Consider the following 17,180-nt stretch of genomic DNA (forward strand, 5'->3'; position numbering starts at 1 on the left):
CAGACAGCTTTCCGAGTCATGTGGGCAGCATGACTAAACTGCTTCTGGCATAACAGGACACTGTGATGAGTGCCAGAGTACACGGAAATGCCATTTATCTTCCCACCGTAGCAGTACCTATTTATTTACTTGCACTGGTGTACTTTTGAACTGCTAGGCTGGCAGAAGTTGGGGCAAAGCAACAGGAGCTCACTCTGTCACAGAGATTCAAATCACCGACCTTCGATCGTCAAGCCCAAAGAGGCTCAATGGTTTAGACCACAGCGCCACCCGTGTCTCTGATGACACAGTAGGCTAACCTCTCTGTCATTGTTGCATTTCAAGTAACTATCCAATATAGTCTTGAGCCTTTGGAATCCTGGTGTGACTCATTTGTAATTGTGTTGCTTAAAAAGCTTAAGTCCGGGTTTTAGTTGTCCCCCTCTAAGGTTCTCTCCCCCTACCACACACTGAAAAGGAGCCATTAACTCAAAAAGTCTTTAATAGAATGCCATTATTCAGTTTTAGGGCACTGTAAGTGTAGATTATAATTTTTAATGGGGTGTTACATTCACGATAAATTCACTCTCTTTGTAAATCAAGCTTTTTTTTAAAAAAAGAAACCTTTGCCGCAACAGTATTTTTAAAATTAAATTTTGAATTTTAATGCCCATTTTTTAGTCACTGTCAATTCCAAATGGAATATTATGCTGCTAAAAGCAGGGAATGTCATTATATCATTTAGATCCATAAGTGTCATTCATATTTAAACAATTTCATGAAGAATGTTAATTTCAAACAGCCACAGAAAATTATTTGGTGTCACTCCTAACAGAACAATTTCAAAACAAGAAAGTACTGTAAACTAACACGAAGGTGTTTCTGCAGTATGCAGATGTGAATAGAAAAGAATGGCACAATTTGATACAAGACAAAGCAGCTGGTGGGCAAGAGCATATGCTAATCATGTTGGCCAGAATGTTTCATGTTCTTATGCTATACATCTGTCCCACCCACCTGCTGCACTTTTTCTCAAAACTACAAGTTATTTGGGACAAAGACTGTGTTTATGCTGTGCGTTTATACAAAATAATGCAGCAGTATGCTATATATAATTTGGGACTCTCAAAACCTCAAAACTATGATTGCTAATCTCAAAACATGGCTACCTTGAAAACTCTACCTTGCTATCTTTACCCAATAACAGATCTCACTGGAAAGGCTAGGTAGGCCTTTTGATCATTCTTTTAAAGTGCCTCAAACAACTATGTGTTGTACATAAAATAAATATAAAACATAGCCCTGCTCTCAGGATTACAATCTAAAAGATTGGTCATATGAGGAAAGGGAGGAGGAAGGAACAATGTAAAGGAAGGAGATTAATTCAACATACAACTTTTTATCATATTTATAATGGTTGTTTTTCTGCAGGGTTCTCAGGAACAGAAAAAATTCCTTGCACTGAAATAGGTACCTTCATTCACTTTAGTTTATAAGCAATGTATTTTTAAAAAACTTTTTCTTTTAATGGATCAGAAGACGCATTAACAGAACTTATCCCCAGGTTAACGTTTATAGGACTGCAGCCTTAACAATCCATTCCTAATCATAGAGCAAAGAAAGGCTGATCCATAGACAGCCGTACTTCTCAACAAAATTTAATTGCTTTTAACAAAAAGTTAAATTTGTTCTACAGATCTAGCTAAACCAATGAGAGCCAGAACCCTCCTATTTGGTAAGTGCCATTTGTTATGGTTTAGTTGAAACTAGAGAAAAGAACTTTTCCCAGCTGTCAGTTCATATATCTGCTCAGATGGACAATACTTCACCAAACAAGAGGAGATCCAAGTCCTTGAAACAGTTCTATTCAGAATAGACCCACTGGAATTAATGGGCATTATTAACTAAGGGCTGTTGGCTTTTATAAGTCTACTCCAAGTAGAACTTAGCGAGATACAACCCATGGGAAGCTGTCTTATACCAAGTCAGACCTCTGGTCCATCTAGCTCAATACTGATAACTCTGAAACTTCTCCACAGTTTCAGGCAGAAGTCTTTCCCAGCCTTTTTTAGATGCCACTAGGTAGATGGAACCTGGGACTTTCTGTTTGCAAAGCATGTGCACTACTGCTCAGATATGGCCCTTCCCCAACATAATACCCTTATTTGCAGGATCTTTGAATATGTGCAAGTTTTAAAGGTGATGGATCATATACACAGTCATACCTCGGGTTGAAATTGCTTCAGGTTGAGCGTTTTCGGGTTGCGCTCTGTGGCGACCCGGAAGTAACGGAACACATTACTTCCACGTTTCACCGCTCACACATGCACAGACGTTCAAAATGACGTCGCGCGCATGCGCAGAAGTGGTTACGTTCTGCTCTGGATGTGAGTGGGGCTCCGGAACGGATCCTGTTCGCATCCAGAGGTACCACTGTAATTGTTACAAGAATGTGGGCCCAAACTTATATACAGATGAGGAATATGAAAGGATTTGATGGTGCAAACAATTCCCTTAAGGTAAGATACTAACTGTACCAAAGAAGAGTCTTTATTTTATTTACTGGTTGTTACAGAATTTCATGCTGTATCTTAATTAATGAGAAAATATCTAGAATTTCCCAGAAAGAACAGGGTGTGCAAGGCAATTTAAGATATACCCTGGCCTGTCCTCTATTAAGTTGTGTGAGTGCTAGATCTAGCTCTTCCATTCATTTCTCCTGTATTGAAACATAATGTTGTTGTTGTTGTTTAGTCATTTAGTCGTGTCCGACTCTTCATGAACCCATGGACCAGAGCACGCCAGGCATTCCTGTCTCCCACTGCCTCCCGCAGTTTGGTCAAAGAAACATAATGTAGGCTCCAGCATTTCAGTTTTGTTTCTGTTGTAAACAGCATCACTAATGTCAGATTGACTTTACTGTTCAGGTCGCAAATGTATTCCAGACAGCCTTCATCTTCACAAGTGAACTACATACTACAGGAGTAGTAAAAGCTAGCATGACTAGACTGAAAAACACTAAAGATTCAAGTCTATAGTCCCCTGCAGAAAAGTCAGTCAGCATTCAGGTGTCTTGCATTTCTAGACAATATGGATTCACCCCTTTTGCTCTTAGTATACCAGTTGGTGTCATGGGAAACAGATGCACTTGATCATTAAAATACTGTAAGATGTAAATGTTCCACTTTAAACAATTCTTCTTTCAGAATGACTGAAATAATTAATTTAACATACTGTTATTCCTTTCAAGTTAGAAAAGAAGCTGTTCCCTAGAGATAATATCTTATTTCTCATACCATACAAGGCACCATGATAGTGACAGTACATAACGTCTCATCCAGTGCTTAATGATTCCCCTCCCCCATGACACTCCAATCATGTTTTTAGATTTCTTGGAGTTATTTACATTGTAAAAAAATCTTACAATATAAAAGCTAATTTATGTATCTAATATACAGTAAATACCAAAATAATGCCACTGCATGCAGTAAAGTGAGTCATTAGTGACTTTAAATTTTTTTTTGTAAAGTACAGCTAATATTTCATGTTTCGGAATAGAATTGCACTGATAAGGCTCATACATTTAAATATGCACATCTCCTCACAGTGTTTTAAAAACATGACAACACTTGTCTATATCAATTCTTTGCTTGCACTTCTTCAGGTGTCACTTTTTACATGACAGAAAACATACCCACCTACACCCAACCCCCCACAAACTTATTATGGTTTAGAGACTATATTACCCTCAGAATTCCTAAGCATGAATGCAGGGCTTCTTGGGTATGAACTTTTTTTTAAAAAACTTCCATAGTCAATAAGGAAATGTGACCACACAGATAATTAATTGAATGGCAGCTACTTTGTTTCCCTGCACTCCATAACAAGTGGTGTGGCTGGTGGTCTCTTTTGCCTCACAATTAAGTTACAACACACCTGAAATTTTCAACCTTACTAGTAGGATCTTATATAAAACATTACCAAGGGTTTTTTTTTTGTTATTTCTCCTATCCTCTTCTTAAAGTTCATATTGGAGTAAGACAATCTTCTCTATTTCCCAACTGTCTAACTGTCAGATATAGTCATCTACCTTTCTCAGGCTGTCTTAGATGTAGTTTGATACATGGGCACCACTGGTAAGGTAAGGCAGAACAAAGTGTTCATTCCCTTAATATTATTCTTAGTGCCCCAAGTCTCCAAGGCTAGGCTGCTCTCAAAGAACATTACAGTGAATGGCTTATGAAACAATCCAAAAGGACTACTTCCCCCACCTCATTGTATCCACAAGGCTCAGACCTCCATGTGCTGCTAGAATGTCCCCTGTCATCTTTCTTTTTACTGCTTATTCCACCCTGCCCTCCTCTGCTGCCATTGAAAATTGGAGGGGGGAAAGCAGAGTGCCATCCTTGAGAAATAGAGGTGGAGAACCAGTAGGTTCTAAGTTGCTCTGCAGACTTGCAAAGGAACTGTGGCCATTCACTTACCAGTTGGCTGCAAGAGCCAGTTTTTAAAAGCCTTAGTCCACTCCATGCTTGGCAACAGCTCTCAGATTGATTGCCCTCCGCCACTAAAGCATTTTGTTCAATGCATACTTTATACAGCTGTGGAAGTGCACACAGAACAGCAGATCCAGCTGGTGGTAGAATGGGAATCCTCAAACAGAAAAATCCTATCGCTACCTCTTCCTGAGGATTTGGCTCTTGGGACAGCAGGCAGTGCCTCTTCCCTGCTGCATATATTGGAACTGGAGAAGACTCAGAAGAAATAGGACAGGTCGGGGGACTTCTGGATCAACGTCCTCTGAGACTCATTGCAAAGAGGGACTACAACAGAGTTACACTTTATGAGGGCTAAATGCACTCCCCAACCCCACATGTGGTGCAAACCCTTTTTCCACAGAGAAAGAGAGATCTCTTTACTCACACCTCTACAACTGTGGTGCCACAATCCTGATACCAAGGAGAAATGGGCTTTCAGCCCAGTCTTCAACCTGGAAAACTTTGCAGCCTGCCCAGCCCTTTGGATGCAAGTCTTTCCATTCCCTTCCCCCTTCCTTGTTTGATGCCTCAACAATCAACTGTAAACCTGCACCCATCTCCAGTTAAGTTCACATTAAAAAGGCCTTGTCTGCTGTGCTGTATACAGCCTGCTACAAATGCATTTCTTTCTTTATTTTAGAAAACTGTTTGTCTGTTTGGCTCATCACAGCTATCTGCCAATCACCCAATCCCACCACCCTTCTGAGTAATACCCCTCCCCACCTTCTCACTATATAGAAGGGTCTGGTGACTTCTGTTTCAGTGTATCTGAAGAAGTGTGCATGCACACGAAAGCTCATACCAAGAACTAACTTAGTTGGTCTTTAAGGTGCTACTGGAAGGAATTTTTTTTGTTTGTTTTGACTATGGCAGACCAACACGGCTACCTATCTGTAACTGTTTGTCTGTTTGTTATGCATTTGGAAAGTTCTTAAGATATTGTAAGCAAATTTTGCATGGTGGTTCCTGATATCAAAGAAGAGGCTTTAGACTATATTTGGCTACAACTGGACATGATGTTGAATCAAAAGGGTGAGTTGAACCTTTCAAGACTGCACTGTTTTTTTGTTTTAGAAATCCCAAGCAATGCCAAGTATGAGGCTGCAGATAAGCTACATTATGAACAGTCACTTAGATCTTTGGAGAAATTTTACTTGTGGTACCATATCCTATGGAATATGACTGGATAGTTTCACTGCAATACAAAATATGCCCGTCTGCTTGCCATATGTAAAGCACCATCTATTTACATCAGGCATCTTGTGAAGATACATATTTTTGCCCTGGCTTTCCCTGATCCATAAGGTCAGAACCTGCTACTTCTGAATTCCTGTTTATCTGTCTTTCTATCTATTACTGTTGCATTGTTTTTGTGCCATTTACCTGATCCAGTAAGGCTCGTCATATGATCTTATTAACACACATGTGTGCAGAACCAATCAGAGGGGGGCCAGGGGGACCATTTGGCCTGAGGCCTTGAGCTCAAAGGGGGCCTCAAATTTAGACACTTGTCGATGTTTTACTATTGTATAAATTTTGTGACTTGTTTTCACGTACAGTGGACTAAAATGTGACACACACTTTCAGCTTGAAATGGCTAGGAAAGTGTTTGTTAGATAAGTTTCAAAATTCAAATTATGTCTCAGTCTACTTTTCATGCAGAAATACCACTTCAAGCTCATTTGTTTTAGAGATGGCTAGCTTTCACAATCACAGGATATCTTACAGCACAATCCAAGCCATATCTACTCAAAAGCAAGTGCCATTGAACTAAACAGAAGCATTACCAACTTACCAGGAAGTAAGCCTCATTGAGCACAGTGGGACTTACTTCCAAATAAATACAAACAGAACAGTGCTGGTAAAGAGTCTGATTAGAAACATTACTCATTGGGGGAGGGCAGGGAAAAGAATGAAATATATTCTATATAATGTACTTTACTTTTAAATACATTGTTGCTTATGCTAAATGTGGTGAACAAGAAGAATAACTATGCCTGTTTCCAGGTTGAACTGACAAAAAATGTAAATAAAAATGATCAGACTAGTGTAATATAAAACGCCAAAGAAACAAAACAAGAAGAAACTACTCATAAACTACATTTTTCATTATTCTAGGATTTGAGATTACATTGTCCAGATGCAGAATCGAAAAGGTTGGTCAGCACTACAATTTGAAGTGATGAAACTAGCACATGTAAGAATAGTAGGTTTAAAACAAAAAAGTAATTTGAAGCTAAGAATTATTCATATGTATAAAAAAACCCAGTATAGTAAAGAGTCCCTGATCTGTGATACATCAGCACAAGTAGTGTCTGAGGCAGCTGTATTCAAGGGGTATGGAGCAACTGCTTTCATAACATTAAGAAACTATTGTATAGTGCTCTTTAAAGAGACATTAATGAATGGCTTAGCATGAATGCAGCTGCATTGCACTGCTGACAGAACAGTATCTTGTCCTTACCCTGTATTTGTCTTTAAAGTATCACAGCTAAAAATATTTTCAACTACAAAGCATTGTACTACAGGGATTCTCCTATTGTGCACGAAAATAGTACCAGCAGTGCTTGTATACTCTCAGTATACTATTAGGATAGCTGTAGTTAGGATTTTTATTTAGGCATAAAAAAAATTTCAATAGAACTTTTCATACAACTGTATGGTAGTGGCAATAGCTTTGTAAAACCAAGACAGACCTACCTGCCTCATTATATTTTCAAGCGGGCACAAGTCTAATAATGTGTATAAAGTGCTGATATTTTGAAGTATAATGCAATTCTGCTATGTTAAAAATTCAGAAATCAAATAAAATTAAACACTCCAATTTTATGATAGGATAGGTGGCTGATGTGTCATAATGTATATCTAGCACTCGATACTTTTTAAAAACTTTATAGATATTCAGAGTTACTAAGGAACTAACCCTATAGGCCTTATATGTAGAGAACTCCTTATACTGTGTATCAAGTTCACTGAAACAAACTAGTTACATAACCTATTCTTTCACTTATGACCTATTTCTTGTAGAAAACCAACCATAATTTGAAAATGTTTGGATACTATGTTTAATTTACAATGTCCCAGAAAACACTCTTTAAAGATATTTCATTAGAGGCAGGAATTGTTATATTAAACATTCTATTGAAGTTCTGTATTTACATTGATTCCTTAAATTATTTGCAAAAATAAAGAGATTCTCTAGTGACTTTATTAAACCTATAAATCATATTCTCTAGTATATCCTATTCAAGCAAAGAAAAATGCAGCATTCAAGTAGAGACAAAAGTCACATATGTCATTTGAAATAAGTATATTTCTGATATCTGAACAAATGTATTTTAGCTATAAATTAGTTGCTACGCCAGAGCTGGATTTTTCACTTGATTGCAGAGTGTTGTGCTTGTTATTATGAATATTCAACACACATGGATATAAACGTTTTCCTGACAAGCAAAGACAACAAACTGTTTCGAAATATCTCAAGTGTCAACTTAAGCCATTCGGATAACTTTCCTGCACGGTGCCTCTGTTACTACTATCCATCGTTATTGCAACCCACCGTCCATCTTCACAAAACTGTAAAATAGCCTGTCTGCCATATATAGCTCCGGGGCTCCTGTCATATTTTGCCCTTTAATACAAAGAAGTTGACGGCAGGGTACTTACCACCGTTCAATTTTTTCTGCACAACGTCATCCACAACCGCGTAACCTTTCACAAAACCCGTAGGAAGGATGAAGGAGCAGGCATCGGTGCCCCAAGCCGATTACCCGAAGGAAGAAGTTATTTACATGTTAGAATCCAAGCCCAGCGTCGCGTGGAGAGAGACAAATTGTTCAGCACTCCCTTAGATCAGCCATATTACTCTCCCAAATCAAACAACACTTCACTTCCCAAGCAGCCTCGGCGAAGACAACTGGCAGGCGCTCCCCCAGGCGAGTCCTGCCCTCACCCCCACCGCGGGCACTGCTCACAAATGTTATTTCCGAGCCCCCCAAAACGCCGCGGAACTTCCACCCCTTAAGGAGTCCCCCATCCAACACTAGAGCCGCCGGAGGAAGAGGAGGAGGAGGAGAAGGGGAGGGGAGGAATGAAGAAGAAAAAGAAAAAGCAGGGCAGGAGAAAGTAGATCCGACTATTCCGAGCGCCACAAATGTGCGGACTGGATTTCTCCCACCAAGGATCCGGAACGACGAGCCCCGGCCACACTCGCTAGGAAAGCCGCCTCTGACTTAACTCTTTCCTGACCAGGTCACAGTGTTTGACAAACTGATATTGACTCAAGCACAATAACCCTCGCTCTCCAATAAGCTCTCTGCTGGCACAACAGAGGGAAAATGTTGGGCAAAATCAAGGTGAGGGTTTCATGGTCTGACGGAACCTCACGTTCATATTTGCGTTAGGAGCTGCGTGTCCAAAAGCCTGTGGATACTCTCAAAGCAGGAAGGAAACCTGTCATCTCAGGCCGTTAGGGGCTTCAGTCTGTCTCCCGTGAATAGTTCCTTAAGCAAGGAAAGAGAGGCCTTTTTTCTCTTGCTAAAGAACTTAGTTTCTCCACCTCTAATGTATGTGTGTTAACCTTACAATACAATTTTAAAGTAGAGTTTTCATTCAACTTACTCTCAACACACTGGTACCATTTCTTTCTCTGTCCCCTTTCCAGTCCCTCAACTAGCTTCTGCCAAAAATACAGTTCAAGTGAACAGAAACAAAGGAAGCGTTATGTAACTTTTATTTCACTTGAGTTTTTATTCCTGAGCTTGTCCTCTAAAAATATCACAAACGCACCCAGCTATCCTTCAAAACTAACCTATCCACCACAAGGTCTTAAACCAAGGAGGACACTGTATGTTTCAAGCAATGTTAACTTGTGCAAAATTAAATAAGCTTGATACTACTCTTTAGATTATTAGAAAATCAACAATTATCTTCATGCCAAAATTGAAACCTATTTTTCGGCCTAAAATTCATATGGTTTTTAAAACAAGAATAGTTTTTATTTAACTTAAGCTATTTCAGACTTTCCCCAATAATGCAAAATTTCTGTTTGGTTAAAAAGACAAGGCTGTAATCTTATGCTCATCGACTTGGAACACTTATGATTGTAATTTTAAAACTCGAAAATCTGTGGGCCTTACTTTGAAAGAAACGAATAGAATCAGAATGCACGTGTAATTGATACACCAACCTTATAGATACACTTTGTGTCAGATGCAGCAAAATTGCACTGTATCAGATGCAACTTCAGTGCAGTCAGGGCAAGATTTACATCACGTGTCCAGTCCTTTACAATACAACAAATTTTAATCTGGAAACAGTGGCTACTACTTAATTAAGAAGGACCAATCCACCACCCTCCATCAGCATACCATTTTATGTTGGCTCAGAAAAGTGAAATATGATGAAATGAAAATATAATAAAATCTATTGGGCTAACAGCCACTCTACTATCAATGCTATCTATGCCACAGAATGTTTGTGAAAGATGAGAGAGACTTGATTCTCACTTATAATAATATTACACACTGAGTATGCATAAGGGGTTAAATAAGCCTCATATGGACTAGAACACAGCCTGTTTGACTGATTTAAATTCTAGTGTTGAAACCAGCCTAGATTTGACACTTGGTGTTGTGTAAAATAGTTAGAAATATTAATTAAAATTTTTAAAGGTTAGATAACTTAATAAAGAAAACAAATACATGCTTCACTCCCCATCCACCCACAACACATTGGCAATGGGAAAACATTCCAACTTGTGTCATTCAGCTGAGTGTATATCCAGAAAAAGAATTCCACAAAGATAATATTTATACATAAATTCACATATAAAAAGGTATGAAGATCAGGAATGTTGGGGTGAAGGATAAAAAAAATGCATTGTGTGTAAAAACCTAGGTCCTTGATTAACAGGACAATATTTTTTCCAAGCTCCCTCTAACATGTGTCATGATGTCATAAAATATGACATCATGGCATCCCTTAGGGAAAGAGCTTGCTGGTCAGCTGGAGTTTAAACACATATATAACTCACAATAGCTATGAGATACAGAGGCTGGGATATCTTACCCCAGAACTACAAATGTGTTGAGTATCTGTCATCTTTTCAGAGGTATTACTATGCACACTGAAGGATTTTTAATGAGATACTTCATGTCAGTTGACTTTAAAAAATAAATTGTAGTTTAAAATTGCTTCTTCTATATTACAGAATATTTATACAATGAATTCTGTTATGCTACCTTTCTCATAAGGAAAAATAGCACAAGAAATGTTGGGGGAGGGGGAGATTGCTCATAATTCCTGGATTTAGTAAAAGTTAAATTTAGTAAAATTTAGTAAAATTTACTAATTTTAGTAAAATACTAAAAAATACTATTTTGTCACTCTGGCCACGTGACTTGGAAGTGTCTCCGGACAGCGCTGGCCCCCGGCCTCTTAAGTGAGATGGGCGCACAACCCTAGAGTCGAACACGACTGGCCCATACGGGCAGGGGTACCTTTACCTTTACCTAAAATTAGTCAAGGTATGATTAAACTTTGCCAAACCCCCTGGATTTAGTTATGCTAGTATGCCCAGCAAGCTCCATAGAGCCAGCTGGATGGGCCATTAGCAGAGAACAAAGGCCAGTGATGGCCCATCAAGGAAACCATCAGAGGGCAAGACTGCCAAGCAAGAGTGAGTGGGGGCCCTTCTGTGCAGGGTGATAGTAGCCAGAAGCAAAGGCCAGATTTAGGATTTCAGCTTTGAATGAGTAGGCTGTGGGGAGGTCCCTGGCAGCGAGGAGGAGATGAGTTGGTAGATGAGCCATCTACCAACAGAACTTCCATCTTATATGGACTGAATATTATTGTATTGGCCCTCATCCATTCATGATTCCAAGCAGTGGTTAGGGTTGAAAAGCAGCAGCTCTGGATGACATCAGCATAAAGTACACTGACATCTCATTCTAAATCTCCCATCCATCATGGTAATCCATCAGGGCAATGAAAGCAGTTTCCATGCCAAGATCAGGCCTGAAACTAGAATAAAATGGGTCAAGATAATCAGTTTCATTCAAGATTAAATGCACAGGGTTCACCCACTCAACTATCCTGTCAAAAGAGGCAAATCTCTGCCATCAGCTGATAGTTAATAAACATTCCTTGGAGTCCAAGGATTTTAATACAGAACAGGCTCACTTTCAAGGTGGTGTAGTTTGCTCACCCTCATAAAGAAACAATTGTCATGAGCCCCACAAAGACTTATTGGCAGGGGGTGGGGGTAGAAGAACGTGATGCGAGTCTGGAAACCAATTCTGGAGAAGGATACAGTGGCTTGGGGGGTACTGATCTAGTTGCTAGGGAGTGACCAAGTCGATTGTCAGGAAAAAGGCCTGCCTCAGCAACAGTGGACATCCCAAGTTCGGATGGAGTGGTAACTGTCCCACCTCCAGCTAGCGGAGTGATCCCTGCCATGGGGAGGTACCTTGAGTATAGGTACAACAGTGAGTTGACACTATCACCCTGACCTCCATCCTCAAGGATGTGATACCAGTTGTGACAATATGAGCAGAATCAGCCTACTTACAGGAGTGCCCACTTGCTTGCTCAGTCCCATAACTTTGGACAGGACCTGCACAAATGACTGTGCCTACTCTGCGCTTCAAAAGGGAAGCTCAGGGTGTGTGTCAAGCTATTCTTTTATCATGTTTTTCAGTCAATTATTATCCCCCAAAGTCGCTCATATCAATTTTTAAAAGTGAGAGTCAGTTTGTAAACATGATGGGAAGATCTAAGAAGACAAGATGGGCAAAGGAAGGGTAGTGAAAGGAAAGGGGGGATCAGTTTACAGTCGAATGATGCTATTGAGGTATAAGCAGGCATTTATATCCAGTTCAGGCCAAGCAGATCTTCCCTTGCTGTTGTTCTCATGTGAACTAGTGGCTGTTGCTCTTTGGCCAAAGGATGGGACCAGAATGTTCTCCCTCTATGCTTCTGTGACCCCAGGGCAACTGTTTGAGCAGAGTGTTCTTTCTGACATGGGAAGGGGCGCAAGTTACCTGCAGCAGCTGCTTCTCTGGCTAATGAATGAGACAGGCTGGTCTTTCCCCTGTCATGAAGCTCTTACTAGGAGGCATGGGATGCAACATTCCAGTGCCCCCTGATCCTCTGGTCGGTGACAGAGACCAAAATGTGCTTCCCTTTACTATGAAAGTCCCAGGAAAACAAGTTAATAATATTCAGAAGTAACAAAATATGTTATTTCCACAATCACAACTGGAAGTTAGCCAGTTCTATAGTAACACAAAAAATAATCAATCCATCATAACAGATACTCAGAAATATATCAACCTCCAAAGTTACAGGCAAAAATAAGGAATCTGAACTAAAGGCAAACAAGTCAGAATCTATGTTAAAGATATGCCTAACCAACCTTTTTTCAGAGTACAGTGAAACACATAGATCCCTTGATCCAGCTAAAGGAAGTATGCATATAGAAGCAGGCTTCCATGTTTGTACACCTCATTGGAAAAACACCACATTCACAACCAGGTTCATGAATCCCTTCAGGCATATATAAGGTTTTATATACATACAATGGAACTTTTAATTTTTCCACCTCACAAACCAACTTTTCTCACAGCATGTGAAGATGCTTCCTAAGATGCCCAAAGTTTTAAAGGCAGCTTGTAAGGGGGGGTGGCATCTACAGAAGTATCACCAAGTTTATGGAGTCCTTTAAATCAGGATCCAAAGCTTATGTATATTGTGTTTTGATCCCACACAATTAGGTAATGTATAATTATATTGCCTCTTCTTCCTAGATGTCTTCTAGATCCAGTCTTCTGGATTACATGTAATTAAACCTTTTAGTGGCTTCCTCATCAACTGGTGTTGCTCTCACTTTCTCTTTTCCTTATGAAAAGGCATTAACTCCACCATCAAGTTATTTATACCTGGCTTAGTGTTTTAACATCACCTAATATCTGGATTATATCTGGTCACTGCATGCTTTTTAGTGAAGAAAACACTATATTTTACTGAGAAGTCGCAATCCAAATTACACATGTAAAAATCAAATAAAAAGTGGTTGGGTGGATTGCAGAAAACCAAACAAAGGACACCTATAAAAAAGTAAGAGTACACAAAGATGTACTGGAACAGTTAAAGAGGAGAAAGGGAAATTCCACTTTTATGGAGAACTTCCATTGTTCTTTCATTATTCATTTAGCATTGTATCAAAATTATATATTATATTAATATTTTACATGATTGGTTGTAGAAGGTAATACCTTAAAAGTAGCTACAATACATAAACAAGTCTAAGATTTATGACTGATTGTTTTTAAAAAAAATCATTGTAGCTTCAAGGAAACTGATTATTTGAATTCATTCCAATCCCATTTTAGAATGAAAAATTTGGGATGGAACAGCCTTTATTGCTCTAATGGATGGCATACATCAGAGAATGGATGGAGTAGTGCAATCCTATTAGTTTTCCTGGATTTCTCAACTGCTTTCAGTACCATCACCCACAGTAGGAGTTGGGATGGTTGGGTGAATATTTATCTTCCGTTCACTTTTGACATTAGCTTTCCCCACCCCCAGTCTGTTTCCTTCTACTCTAATATCAGTGTGCTGCTAGACAACAAGGTACAGTGGTACCTCGGGTTACATACGCTTCAGGTTACATACGCTTCAGGTTACAGACTCCACTAACCCAGAAATAGTACCTCAGGTTAAGAACTTTGCTTCAGGATGAGAACAGAAATCGTGCTCCGGTGGTGCAGCAGCAGCGGGAGGCCCCATTAGCTAAAGTGGTGCTTCAGGTTAAGAACAGACCTCCAGAATGAGTTAAGTTCTTAACCCGAGGTACCACTGTATTAAGAAAGGGGTAAAGTTTAAGGGTTGCCCTCAGACTTTATTGAACTGTAAGTAGCAGATTGAAGAGATACAAACTAAATGATTTCTAATGTAAACAACGGTCTAAAATGTTCATAGCAAGTCAATTTGTTCCCAGATATGGAGCAAATTAATTTGTCCACCATCCCTGCTGAGGAAGCATAGCACTGCAGTGACTCCAGTTTTTCCAGGAAGGACTGGTCTCAGAAGGCGGTGCTGGGGGATTTCTGCCCCAGTGCCTTCATCAGACAGGGTGCTACTGGGTTCCACCTTGTCCACACAGTTTAATATCTACATGAAACTGCTGGGGACGTCATCCAGATGTTGGGGCTGCAATGTCATCAGTATGCTGATAAAATATAGCTATTTGTTTTCCACCTATAAATCCCAGGGTTGTTGTGGAATTCTAGAATTTTGGAGGCAATTTGGGGATAGGTGAAGGTGAACAAGCTGAAGCATAATCCAGATATGCTATGGGTAGAGAAATCAGATGACCTCAGTAGAGGGGTACAGCAAATTTTGAATTGAGTTGCATTTCCGCCAAAGGAACAGTTTTGCAGTTTGGGGGCTCTTCTGGACTCAGCACTGTCTACATAAGTAGAGAGGCTAGTGGTAGCCAGCCCTTCCTTTTGTGAAATTAGGCTGTTAGTCTACTGTGGATCTGTCTTACCTAAAGAAAATGGGTCAATGTAGTTATGTATGTGTTTATATCTGGACTAGAATTTTTAAAAAGGTAAAGGTAAAGAACCCCTGGATGGTTAAGTCCAGTCAAAGGCAACTATGGGGTTGCAGCGCTCATCTCGCTTCAGGCCAAGGGAGCTGGCATTTGTCCACAGACAGCTTTCCAGGTCATGAGTAAACTGCTTCTGGCGCAATGGAACACTGAGACAGAAAGAAGAGCACACGGAAATGCCATTTACCTCCCAGGCGCAGCGGTACCTATTTATCTACTTGTGCTGGTTTGCTTTTGAACTGCTAGGTTGGCAGAAGCTGGGACATAGCAACAGGAGCTCAACCCGACTTGCGGATTTGAACCACTGACCTTCCGATCAGTAAGCCCAAGAGACTCAGTGGTTTAGACCACCGCACCACCGGCTCCTGGACTGGACTAGAATGCAATGTGCTCTACCACAGAGCTGCCTTAGAAAATGACCCAGCAAATTCAGCTGGTATAAAACATGGCCATTTGAGTGTTCTTTGGAGTTAGGTGATATGACTCTATCACACCAATTCTGTGCTAGTTCTACTGGCTGCTGGTGCATTTCTGGGCCCTGTTTAAATACCTGGGCATGCTCATTAAAGCCACAAATGGTTTGAGGTCTGGTTATTTGAAGAATGTCCTGTGTTTTGAAACTGATATTGTGGGTCCTGCTTTTTGTCCTGCCTTTAGGTCAGAAAGATTAATAAGTCTTAGGGACAGAATGAAAGGCACCCTATAAATATTTTTTAAATAATTAAAATTTTGTGCTTTATACTGGTTTAGCTCTGATAGTGCTCCATTCAGTGTGGCCCAGGAATGGGCAACAGGAGCAATGAACTAAAGAAAAAACAAAGATTTAAAGCCTTATTAATTTAAAAAATTTACATGTTGCCTTTCAGCCATGCTTCCTGGGTGATTTGCAAAAACAGAAAGAGCACACACAGAGAGACACAGAGACACACACAAACTTAAAAGCCTAGGAGAAAGGATAACATCTTCACCTCATCATCTACTAACTCCTTTAGTTTCTCTCCCTATAGATGATGTGCTACATGGACCATATTTCTAGACTCAAGCCTTTCCTAGGCACTGAAGACATTTCTAGTGGGAGAGAGGAAATCTACACAACTATTCAACTACACCACCACTCAAGAAATGTCTTGTTATGAATCCAAGATGCAATACCTACAAAAGAACTAATGCTTAAGCACCTGACATGCTATGCCCAGTAACTCATTGTGCTGTTCACAGCTCTCTCATTGTTAGTTTTGCTACACCCATCTCATCACCATCTGCTGCCTTCATTCTAAACTTAGAAGCGTCTTTGGGTAGAATACACCTTGCCATTGTGAGATGCAGATGTTAACATAAGGGGGTTCTATCCTAGTGTAGGGTATCTAAATACAAGCTGATAGACTTGTTTATGGCTTTGGGGTGAATGAGCAAGTAAAATTTCTAATGATATCAAGTTAAACTTTTAAGTAGAGGTTTGGTTTTATACATATGCCAACACTCTATATTTATAAAATAAAGTCTATGAGATTTTGCCTCTGTAAATTCAAGTGGGGGAATGCAAGCAGCATTTCAACTTATTCTAATAAAAGGGTGCATTTTCATGACTTGATATGGAAATTTCTAATTGTTATTATGTAATAGCAGAATAGTTTATCCCATCATTCTTTAATAGCAAATATTTCTACTAATCATAATAAGGGCTCATGTGTCAGAGTTTTTCTTTCAGCTGATTGGAAATTGTACTCCCATTTGGGTTAAGTTTTAGTAAGAATGGGAAATGCATAAATAATTATTAACAATCACAGCATCATTATTACTAATAATCATGTTGAGATTCTTAGGTTACATACCTAAACACACTTACTATAGAACAAGGCCAATTGAATCAGTGACATTTCTGGGCAAACATGTATAAGATTTGCAGTTAATAGAAAAATGCATGTTGTCCCCACCCCCAAAACAAAATTAATCCAAATGAGTATACAATTTTTGGTTTATTGAAAGAAGCTATTTAGTTATAATCCTAACTCTTGGTTGGATTGCAGCTAATAAAAGTTTCTTTT

At 39.5% G+C, this 17,180-nt stretch overlaps 1 protein-coding gene across 12 annotated transcripts in view; it reads right to left on the reverse strand.

The window, feature by feature from the left end:
• The window catches only part of KMT2C (lysine methyltransferase 2C), a 159,582-nt gene that overhangs the window by 136,669 nt on the left and 5,733 nt on the right, over positions 1-17,180 (reverse strand). The window contains exon 1 of one of the 12 annotated variants that reach the window (XM_079996272.1): positions 8,184-8,573. The exons of the other annotated variants lie outside the window; for them this stretch is intronic. The gene's annotated coding sequence lies outside the window, so the exon portion shown is untranslated. Of the gene's footprint in view, positions 1-8,183; positions 8,574-17,180 lie in introns of those variants that run through there. 12 annotated transcript variants of the gene reach the window in all.

The sequence above is a fragment of the Podarcis cretensis genome (assembly GCF_951804945.1).
Source record: "Podarcis cretensis genome assembly, chromosome: 12".
Taxonomy (NCBI): Eukaryota; Metazoa; Chordata; class Lepidosauria; order Squamata; family Lacertidae; genus Podarcis; species Podarcis cretensis.